General features: G+C 41.5%; 1 pseudogene; it reads right to left on the reverse strand.

Annotated features, from left to right (window-relative positions):
* LOC136537450 (uncharacterized) overlaps window positions 1–12,521 on the reverse strand; it is a 34,367-nt pseudogene that overhangs the window by 21,279 nt on the left and 567 nt on the right.

Genomic DNA, 12,521 nt, shown 5'->3' on the forward strand with positions numbered 1-12,521 from the left:
AATAATCCGTGGCCAAGAGTACAAATTTGTGTCCCTTACTAGAAGGAGGATTGATCTGACCAATTAAATGTATACCCCATCCTCTGAACGGCCAAGGCTTGATTATGGGATTCATAGCAGATGCTGGAACTTTTTGAATATTGCCGAATTTTTGACAATTGTGACACCCTTTGTAATATTCAAAACAATCCTCCAACATAGTCGGCCAAAAATAACCAGTTCTCCTAATTATCCACTTCATCCGATAAGCTGACTGGTATGCACCACACAATCCTTCGTGAACCTCATACATCACTTTCTTGGCCTCTTCTTGACTTAAACATTTGAGCAATACTCTATCGATGGAATTGTAATATAACTGATCATCAAGGAACACAAATTTGAGAGCTTTGTACCTGAGTTTTCGGGAAACTTTTTGAGATGGACCTTTCAGATAATTGGTAATTTCGTATCTCCAATCACCATCTACTTGATCAGTATTTAAAACACCTTCTTCTATAGCAAAAACTTCCCGACTCTCTCGATATCCAGAAGCAGCTTGAGCTAACTTATTTGCTTCTTCATTGTACTCTCTAGGGATATGATGCAAGGTTACTACCAGAAAATTCTTCAAAAGTTCTCTACACTCCTCATAATATTCTCTTAACACATTGTTCTTGCATTCATACTGACCACTCAGTTGATTAATCACCAACTCAGAATCCCCAAAGATTTCAACAGCAACGGCCTTTACTTCTATAAGAAGCTGAAGCCCTCTAAGCAACGCTTCATACTCTGCCTGATTATTAGTAACATGAAATTCAATAGGAACCGCATACTCAAAAGTTTTTCCTTGTGGGGAAATCAAGAGAATACCAGCACCACCACCTTTGTTACAAGATGATCCATCGAAGAACAAGGCCCAAGGCACAATGCTTATCGCCTCAACAGAAAGATCCCGATGTTGGGTAATAAAATCAGCAATAATTTGACCCTTTACCGCCTTTGCCGATTCGTACCTTAAATTAAATTCTGACAATGCTAAAATCCATTTGCCAATTCTTCCATTCAAAATTGGCATTGATAGCATATGTTTGATTACATCAAAACTAGAAACTACCACGCATTCGGCATTCAACAAATAGTGCCAAAATTTGGTACATGAGTAATACACACACAAGCAAAGTTTTTCTGTAGCCGAATACCTTGTTTCCGGGTCTAGCAGCTTTCGGCTAAGATAAGCTATGACTCTTTCTTTTCCTTCAAATTCTTGCATAAGGGCCGATCCTATTGTTAGGCTATCGGCCGCCACATACAACTTAAAAGGCTTGTTAAGTTGTGGAGGTACCAGCACAGGTGGTGCCTTCATATATTGCTTGATCTCATCAAAAGCCTTTTGTTGTATGTCACCCCATACAAATTTTTGATCCTTCTTGAGCTTTAATAAAGGAGAAAAGGGTAAAACTCTCTCTGATAGATTGGATATGAATCTTCTTACAAAGTTGATTTTGCCTAACAATGATTGTAATTCTGTGAGATTGGTTGGCGGCACAACTTTGTCTATTTCTTCCATGCTCTTTTTCCCAACTTCAATTCCTCCTTTATGAACTAAAAATCCCAAAAACTCACCAGCCAAAACTCCAAAGGCACATTTGTTTGGATTCATCTTCAAGCCATGCTTTCTTGTGCACTCCAGAGTCTTTCTTAAATCGGCTAAATGTCCTTCATGATTTCTAGACTTGACCACTACATCATCGATGTAGATCTCTACAATCTTGCCGATCAGCTCGTGAAAAATATAATTCATAGCTCTTTGATAAGTTGCACCGGCATTCTTTAACCCAAATGTCATGACTATCCATTCAAACAAACCAATATGACCAGGACATCTGAAGGCTGTTTTTGAAATATCTTCCATTGCCATAAAAATTTGATTATAGCCAGCATTACCATCCATAAAACTAATGACTTCATAACCTGCTGCTGCATCTACTAGTAAATCGGCAACTAGCATTGGGTAACCATCCATGGGAGTGGTCTTATTAAGATTTCTGAAATCTATGCAAACCCTTATTTTTCCATTTTTCTTGTATACCGGTACTATATTTGAAATCCACTCTGCATACTTGCATGGCCGAATGAAGTTTGCTTCTATTAATCTTTCAACCTCCTTCTTCACATCGGCCAATACCTCCTCTTTGTATATCTTCCATGGAGGTTGTTTGTAAGGACGAAATCCAGGTTTAATGGGTAATCGATGCTCAACAATGGAACGATCCAATCCAGGCATTTCCATGTAATCCCAAGCAAAACAATCTTTAAACTCTTTCAACAGATCTATCAACTTTGATTTATATTCTGGGTCTAACTTTGCACTAATATACATCGGCCTTGGTTTAGAACCATCACCAACATCAATTTCTTCCAACTTATCAGTCGACATAAAACCACGTCCCAACTTTCCTTTGTTGCCATCGACAGGATTTCCCATTTAAAATTACTATGAGAGCCGACTGCTTGGATCGGCTGTTGGCCCTCGCTGAAAACATTTACAGGACCTTCTTTCCACACTTTTCTAGAGAAACAATCGACGCCTTCATATTCCCAGTAGGTAGATTCTGTGCAGCAACACTTACCGAATCATCAGCATGTACAACTTCAACGTCATCTCCAATCCATTGAATGAGAATTTGATGCATGGTTGAAGGAATGCAGCAATTAGCATGGATCCAATCTCTGCCCAAGAGTAGACTATATGCCCCCTTGCCATCAATGACAAAAAAGGTAGTAATCAGAGTTTTCGACCCAATAGTTAGCTCGACATGGATAGCACCTTGGGTATCGGAAGGGTTGCCAGCAAAGTCCCTAAGCACCATGTCAGTTTTCAACAATTCTTCATTAGTCATCCCAAGCTTTCTGAAGGTAGTATAAGGCATGATATTGATAGCAGCCCCTCCATCAACAAACATCTTAGTTAAAGGCTTGCCATTGACATATCCCTTTAAATAGAGTGGTCTCAAGTGACGATTCTTGATTGGTTTGTCAAAAATAGCCTGCTGTGTTAATACAAGCTGAGCCATCAAATCTTGACATTCACTTTCATCAAAATCAGAGTACACCTCTTCTTGGACATCTTGGCTTTCGGGAGCTATAAACTCTGATGGGAGGAAGAAAGCCATGCAAGCATCAGCCGAAGGACCACATCCATCAGGCTTCTTCTTAGGACGCCATATTTGCTTTGTTTCGGTAACTTCCTGTTTCAACTCCCTATTCCTCAACCGTTGAACTCTTCTTTTCTGACTTTTCCTCAGGCCTGGAGGACACCACTGTCCTTTTTGCCATACGTATCTATAGGAATCAGCTTCTTCATTATGCACCCTATCATGAATCCAACCTTGACCTGCAAATCTTTTCCTTTGCTGATTCTCAAAATCATCTATTTTTAAGCGCCGATCATCTTCAGGAACCTTCGTTCCAAGTCTTTTATAGACGGGACAGCGGTTGACTCGAGATTGCCTATACTCGGAGTACTGAGCACTACACTCCGGACAATTATTTCTAGCAGGCAACCTCAAGCCTTCATTCCAACAATGCCTAAAGAATGAACAACCCCAATGAGACTGCTCGTGTTCTGTCATGTATTCTTTTTGCTCCCTTCGGTATACCTCTTCCTTATACCTCCGGCATTCTTCCATAAACCATTGCTTCTTATAGTATTCCTTCTCTTGCTCTCTCTGCCACTTGTTTAGCAAAATACGTGATGTAACTTTGGGTTTGGAAGTTTGACCTTTCTCGGTTCGGCTATTCTGAAACCGAACTCGTTGCTGCAGCTCTCTACTAGTGACTTGCCGATCCGAGTCAACAGCACCACTTTTCTTTGCTCTATCAGAAGTCAACACCTTCATCTTGCCTTTACCTTTGAGATCATTGGCAGAGACCATATTCACAGAGAAAGAAATCATATTTTGTGGAAAAGGCTGATCATCAATTCTCATCTTGCCATCAAACTTCAAATGTCCCTCTTGGATAGCTTTCTGGATTCGTATTCTGAACACTCGGCAATCATTGATAGAGTGAGAATTAGTGTTATGGAAGCCACAATACTTTTTGTCTTTCACTCCTTCAGGACGTAGCATGGGATGTCCTTCTGGCAGCTTGATGCGTCCTTTCTTCATCAATAATGCAAAAAGCCTGTCTACCTTAGTAACATCAAAATCATAGGTTCCCTTTTGTTGTTTCAACCAGCGTTGACTAATTTGAGTAGGCTCCTTTGCCCAATTCAACTCAGCTGCAGCTATCTCATCTTCATCAATATACTCAGTCGCTTCCTCCAGAAAACCTTGATACACCTCATTAGTGGCATTGTTCTTCTAAAAGCGATTATCACTCCTGAATCCTTGGGCCTGATTACTCATAGCTGCTAAACGCTGTGCAAGTTGGCCAAGATCATCAAACTCCATGCCGAACAACTTCTCCCTGATATTCGGCAACATTCCTGCTATAGCTATTCTAGGTAGTTGATCATCTGGTAAATTCAGAGAATAACACATATTCTTGGTCTCCCTAAATCTATGAAGATATTCCAATGGTGTCTCATTTGTTCTCATCCTCAGACTCATGAGATCGACCAACTTCTTCTCATTAGTACCCGTGTAGAAATATGAATGAAACTTCTGCTCTAGCTCTGCCCACGTACCAATGGAATGAGCTGGTAAAGACGTGAACCACGTGAAAGCTGGTCCTATAAGAGACAAAGGAAAATATCGAATCCTCCAAGCTTCATCTGAAGCAGCTTCTCCAAGCTACATTAAGTACCGACTGACGTGCTCTATGGTACTAGTATCATCTTGACCAGAAAACTTGATCAAATCTGTTGGAGGCTTCACCCTTGGAGGTAACGCCACTCTGTTGTACCACTCTGGATAAGGAGACTTGTATGAATAGGATTAATTTTTTGGCTTCAAGCCGAACTGATTTTGCATCATATCAGCCATCCTGTGCATCAAAACATCAATGCCTGAATCCTAATTTCCTTGTACTTGCACTCCAGAAGGCAATCCTGAAACACTCCTATACCCTGGATTTGGCACAGCATTGATAGCATTGTAATCAGTAAATTCTTGATACCCATCTCCATACATATTCTTCTGCAATCTGTTTGATGCTGGAGAAACTCTATAAGCTAAAGGTGGCACTTCTCCTGTGGTACCAAATGTCACCTGGCCATAGGTGGGATGTGATTGCTTTTCAGTGTGAGTCAATCCACCTATATTTGAAGTTGACGCTACTTCTTTTCCAACAGGCTTCTCTTGATGCTTTGGAACATTGAAAAGTGTCGGTCCACTGAGTGGGCCAACATTTTCTTCAAAGTATTTATCATCCATTGGACCAAAAGTACTGATCATGATTGCCCGAAAGGTATTCAGAAAAGTTGTGTGATGGTTTGTCATGGTTTCTCCCATAGCTTTATAAACTAGTGCTGCCATCTTCTGAGCATCCTCCTCTTCAGTGTAATCAGTTTGATGTGGAAGAAGAACCCTTGGCATTGACTGCTTTTGAAACACTTTGTTGCTCTTGTTTTTGGAAAAAGACATCAAACACTTCCGTTGGTATTGCTCACATGCTTGTAGCACTAAATCCCTGTAATTATCTGGCAATTCTGCCATGCTCACATCTAGAACATGATCATTGTTGATCTCAGACGCCATCTTGAACTAACAGATGGTCCCACCGGGCGTGCCAAAAAGTGTGTTGACACAAAATGTGACACACTGTGCCTCACACACAGCAAGCCGGAAAGCGTGGCTTCAATCGGGTCCCTGGGTGCTTCGTGATCCGGAAACGTGCCAGTCAGTTTGACCTGAAAAAAACTAACAAGGGATAAAACAGTTAAATGCCAAACCGGAACATGTCGGGTGAGACCAGACAGTTCCATATATACGGCCCTGAAGCCACTTACAACGACATACAGCTATAGGAAGCTGTCTGCCAACAAGTTTATAAACCATTCAACTAATCGTAAGATGAACACACGTAAAGATCCGATTGCCGAATGCATGTGCATGGGAAGACATGTTTGAACAAGTGAAATTAATTATGAGTTAATGCATAACCAAGCTCAGCAGTCCAGCTGAGTTGGGGTCCATGAAGAAGGAACATGCAAATAAACACGACTAAACTAATCTAAAACCTGCATCTGCCGCACGACACCTAGTTTCGTTAAAGCTTAAACGTAATTAACATGCATGAACCCACGACATGTGACAATCTAGATTAAAATAATTCAGCCATTATGAGCATGTTATCTATTTGCAAAGGTAATATGAAAAGCGATGATCATTGAAGCACGAATAAAACCATAAGAGAGGGCCGAACAATATCAATCTAGATTGGGTAGAAGTGTGTTACAAATATATAAAATATTTAAAACATGCAACACAGGATAACTTAATGAATCTATTTAGATTTTGCCGTATCTAATAGAGCCAATAACTATCTTGCTTTCACTAAGCATATTGAGCAAACGCCTGCCGCACGGTATCTACTCATAAACAAAGCATAAGCAAAGACTTCTTGATTGTCAAGCAAAGATCCGCCGCACGATCATTGAAAACAAACAAGACTACTTGCATCACGTCTAAATCCACCGCATGATACTAAACATGATAACAAGGTTGTCGGAACTTACGGAGGTCGACGGATCGATGACTCCTCTTGAAGAACTCGACGACACGACAAAAGGACTCAAAAGTTGGCACGGGGCCGGTTGTGTTGATTTGGTTGTTCACCCCTATTACAATGGTCGAGGGTCAATATTTATACCCTAGACAAAACACGAGTCCTAAAAGACTACGATTTACAAAGGAACTCTTAAATAAACTTGGAAACTACGATTCCTTGCCCTAAACTCTCAGAGTCCTTTATTATTACAACTTTCATCTTTTTGATCGGCTTTGCCTGCCATCTTCTGCTTTCTCGAATGGAGTCACCACCTTCTGAAGTAACCGACTGCACAAGCATTTAGCCGACCGCTCGTTTTGTTTGCCGAATATCCTTCTTCCCACATGCGGGTCCACCTGTCATCCTCCAGAGTCGACCAAAATCTAGTGTTAACAGTATGGGTGGTGTCCACCACCATCAAGGTAATAATCACCATGTACACGATGATCCTTATGCTAAGATTAAGTTCACAATACCATCTTTTTTGGGTCATTATGATGACGAGGGATATCTTGATTGGGAGATGACGATAGAACAAAAGTTTAGTGCCCACCTTGTGCCTGAATATTATAGAGTTCGACAAGCTACTAGTGAGTTTAAGGATTTTGCCATTATTTGGTGGAATGGGCTAGCTGCATAGGATGCTTTACTTGGTACATGGGAAGAACTTAAGGTAGCTATGCGTGATCGCTTTATTCCTCCTTCTTATCATAGAGACTTGCATAAGAAATTGATGCATTTAGAACAAAGAGATAAATCTGTACATGATTACTATGGTGAGCTCCAAAAGGGATTGATGCGCTGTAGTGTTGTGGAGGGGAACAAAGATGCCATTTGTCGTTTTTATTCGGGTTTGAGGCGTGAGATTCAGGACATTGTTGATTATAAAGAATTTAACACTGTCAACCAGTTATTTCAGTTTGCTATGCTTGTAGAAAAAGAATTGTAGGGGCATGAATAGCAGAGCAAGAGCAAGGTCAGCACCACCACATACACGCCACGCTCGGTACCATCTTTGGGGCTAACCAAGCCAACCACTTTTCGGGCGCCTCCACCAGCGAGCAAGTGACCAACAGCCTTTGGAGTTTCTACTACACCTAAGGCACCTCCCACATGACCTTCAGATTTAGGTAAAAATTCTTTGCAGGTGCCTACCAAGAGTTCCTCATCCGTTGCATCGATGGGACGCACTTCGGGCATTCAGTGCCACCGCTGCCATGGCATTAGCCATGTGCAGAAGGACTGCCCAAGTCAGTGGGCATATATTGCTATAGAAGATGGTTACATCAGTACCTCTAACATTGAGGATGAAGAAGACCAAGATGCAGATGAGGAGGACGGTGAAGTCCTTGGTGACGAGGCCACGGTGGCCTATAGGAGCATCATTGTACAGCGGGTGCTCAGCTCACAAGTCCAGCAACCTGAGAAGCTATAACGCCATAACTTGTTCCAGATTTTCTTCGTCATCAGTGACCGTCGCGCACGTGTCATTATTGATGGAGGTAGCTGCAACAATTTGGTAAGTTCTGATTTGGTCAAGAAGCTTGGCTTGACCACACGCCCACACCCACGTCCATACCATATTCAGTGGCTAAATGATTCAGGTAAAACAAAGGTAACACAAACTTGTAGAGTTTCATTTTCTATTGGTTCTTGTGCTGATTCTGTTGATTGTGATGTGGTACCTATGCAAGCTTGTTCACTCTTATTGGGTCATCCTTGGGAACATGATAATGATGCTACACACTATGGTAGAAGTAATAAATACACTTTTGTGCATAAAGGAAAGAAAATTACTTTGGTACCTTTGACCCCTGCTCAAATTGTACAAGCTGATAGAGAACGCGCTGCTAGTTTGAATGATGTCCAATCTAAAAATTAGCAAGTTGCTAATTCTATTTTCCCACCTAAAAAGGATAAGTCTATATCTATTTCTAAGGCTGAGGGGATAACATTGAAGGGTGGTGTTATGCTTGCAACAAAATGTGACTTTGCTGAAATTTCTGATGATGATATTTGCTATGCTTTGGTATGCAAACGAGCTATGTTTTTGTTTGATGATATTGTTAGCTCGGTGCCTCCTGCTATCACTAACCTTTTGCAGGAGTATGAGGACATTTTTCCAGCTGAGATACCCCCGGGGCTGCCACCTATAAGAGGAATAGAGCATCAAATTGATTTGATTCCAGGAGCAACCTTGCCCAACAGTGCTGCCTATCGAACCAATCCTGAGGAGACTAAGGAAATTTAGCGGCAAGTCCAAGACCTTTTGGACCATGGGTATGTATGTGAAAGCCTTAGTCCTTGTGTCATTTTTGTACTTTTGGTTCCTAAGAAAGATAGAACTTGGCATATGTGTGTTGATTGTAGAGCCATCAATAATATTACTATTTGGTATCGTCATCCTATTCCTAGGCTAGACGACATGCTTGATGAGTTGTGTGGTTCTATAATTTTCACTAAAATTGATTTGCGAAGTGGCTACCACTAGATTAGAATGAAACTTGAAGATGAATGGAAAACTACGTTTAAAACCATATTCGGGTTGTATGAGTGGTTAGTTATGCCTTTTGGTTTGACAAATGCACCTAACACTTTCATGCGCTTAATGAATGAGGTTTTAAGAGCTTTTATTGGTCATTTTGTGGTAGTTTACTTTGGTGATATATTGATTTACAACAAGTTTTTTTATGAACATATGGATCACTTACGTGTTGTTTTAATGCTTTACGTGATGCACGTTTATTTGGTAACCTTGAGAAGTGCATCTTTTGCATGGATCGAGTTTCTTTTCTTGGCTATGTTGTAACTCCATAGGGAATTGAGGTGGATGAGATGAAAATTGAAGCCATAAAGAGCTGGCCGGTTCCCCAAATCGTCACACAGGTGAGGAGTTTTCTTGGTCTTGTAGGATTCTACCGCCGCTTCATCAAAGATTTCAGCACCATTGCTGCCCCGTTGCATGAGTTGACGAAGAAAGGAGTGGTATTCCATTAGGGAAAGGCACATGAGGAGTCCTTTGACACTTTGAAGGACAAGCTTACACACGCACCATTGCTGCAACTTCCAAACTTTGGTAAGACTTTTGAGCTAGAATGTGATGCTAGTGGAGTTGGCACTGGAGGTGTTTTAATGCAAGATGGTAAACCCATTGCTTACTTTAGTGAACAATTGCATGGCCCTGTTCTTAATTATTCTACGTATGATAAGGAATTGTATGCACTTGTTCATTCTTTAGAGATGTGGCGTCATTATTTGTGGCCTAAAGAATTTGTTATTCATTCTGATCATGAATCGCTTAAGTATCTTCGCTCTCAAAATAATCTGAATCGTAGGCATGCTAAATGGGTTGAATTTATTGAATCTTTTCCTTATATTATCAAACACAAGAAAGGGAAGGATAATGTGATTGCTGATGCTTTGTCTAGAAGATATACATTGTTGTCCCAACTTGATTGTTGGATTTTTGGTCTTCAATCAATTAAAGAACAATATGCGCTTGATCCTGATTTTAAGGATGTGTTGCTTAATTGTAGAGAGGGACATACATGGAATAAGTTTATGATCATTGATGGATTTTTGTTTAGAGCTAACCGCCTATGCATTCCAGTTGGTTTTGTTCGTTTTTTGCTGTTGCAGGAGGCACATGGAGGCGGATTGATGGGACATTTTGGTGCCAAGAAGACGGAGGAGGTGCTGTTCACACACTTCTTTTGGCCAAGGATGAGGCGAGATGTAGAGCGGTACGTGGCTCGATGTGCCACATGTCAAAAAGCTAAGTCGTGGTTGAACCCATATGGTTTGTATATGCCTCTTCATGTTCCTTCTACTCCTTGGGCTAATATATCTATGGATTTTATGTTGGGTTTACCAAGGACTAAGAGGGGGAGGGATAGCATTTTTGTGGTTGTTGATCGTTTTTCTAAGATGGCACATTTTATTCCTTGTCATAAGAGCAACGATGCTATTCATATTGCTGACCTTTTCTTTCAAGAAATCATTCGCTTGTATGGTATGCCTTCTACTATTGTTTTAGATCACGACGCAAAATTCTTAAGTCATTTTTGGCACATGTTGTGGAATAAATTGGGGACCAAGCTGCTGTTTTCTACAACATGTCATCCCCAAACTGATGGGCAAACTAAGGTTATGAATCGCACAGTGTCCACCATATTGAGAGCAATTTTTAAGCGTAATTTAAAGATGTGGGAAGAGTGTTTGCCGCATGTGGAGTTTGCATATAATAGGGCGGAACATTCCACCACCAAGATAAGTCCTTTTTAGGTAGTGTATGGTTTTAACCCCCGTGCTCCTATTGATCTTTTGCCTTTGCCTACCATTGAGAGAATACATAGTGATGCTAGAGAGCGTGCTTATTTTATTCGTAAGTTGCATGAAACAACTAAAGCAAATATTAAAAGAATAAATGAAAAGTATAGAATTGCTGGTAGTAAAGGTAGAAAAGAGATTAAACTTAAATCGGGTGATTTGGTTTGGTTACATTTGAGAAAAGATAGATTTCCTGAGCTGTGTAAGTCTAAATTAATGCCAAGAGCAGCTGGTCCTTATAAGATAATTGAGAAAATAAATGATAATGCCTACAAACTTGAGTTGTCACCCGAGTTCGGGGTTAGCCCCACCTTTAACATTGTATATTTGAAACCTTATTTGAGAGAAGAGGATGAGCTTGAGTCGAGGACGACTCCATTTCAAGAGGGGGAGGATGATGAGGACATCACTCCTTCGGATATACACGCTGATCCTCCAACCATCATGCAAGGTTCAATGACCCGGGCTCGAATGCGTCAACTCAATTTAGAGGTGAGCTTGTTCTTAAGCGATCCTTTTTATACTTTTGAGAATAGACTACTACCTAATAATGTTATCTTGCTTAGGAACATTGAAGAGGGTCATGAAGGACTTAGAGGACGTGGTGGAGGCAAAGATGACCAGCAAGGACGTCCAACAAGAACCGGAGGCCTGGCCCAACATGATTTCGAGTCTACCTCGGTCTCCAGGACCAGTCTACCTTAAACTGGTCACCTAGGACGCATCCGGACTCTGCTTTTCATGATCCACATATGGATGGAAAGCTAATTTGATAAGGAAGCCAATCCAAGTGGTCTCACGTCAAAAGCTCTTCGAAATCATTGGGAATCATCAAAACAAGTTAGCATCTAGAATCTGCCAGGGTGCTGCGACACCATCTTTTGGTCCGTTGGACCGTGTATCGTGTTTGGGCCCATTAGGGGGCGCATCCAGGGTAGGCGATGACCCTAAGACCTTTATAATCATACGCCACTGCCATCATTAAGTTTTGGGTTTTGCTTAGATTATTCTGTCAAGAACAGTTTCGCCGTTCATTGGTTTGTGAGACCCCAACTTCGTGAGATTAATCATTCATCTACAATTTAGTTGTGTTCTTTCTTGTTCTTGCTTGTGTTCTTCATTGCGTAGGCAGGGATTAGCCTTCTTGGCGAGGTCAACCTAGTCCGTGACTCGGTTGATAACTAGAGGCGCTGTGGTGCTAAGATTGCAGGGTTCGATATTTCGATCTAAAGCCGGATCGGTGTGTCATTCTCTGCCACAACGATAGTTACCACCACCTAACGGAAGATCAGGATCCCCATTTCCATTATCTTCCTCACCCCCACTTGCGATGCATGTGTGTGCCCTCGGCTGCGTCCTAGGCCTGCGTTGCCACGCCACGTCACCACAGCCACCGTGTTCCACCGACGAGCCACCCCTCCCCTCATCGCCCTACTGAGCAACCCGCACCATGCGTCGGCACCCCATCCTCTTCCTCCCCGCGCTATCCCACA

This window comes from Miscanthus floridulus, chromosome 2 (assembly GCF_019320115.1).
Source record: "Miscanthus floridulus cultivar M001 chromosome 2, ASM1932011v1, whole genome shotgun sequence".
Classification (NCBI taxonomy): domain Eukaryota; kingdom Viridiplantae; phylum Streptophyta; class Magnoliopsida; order Poales; family Poaceae; genus Miscanthus; species Miscanthus floridulus.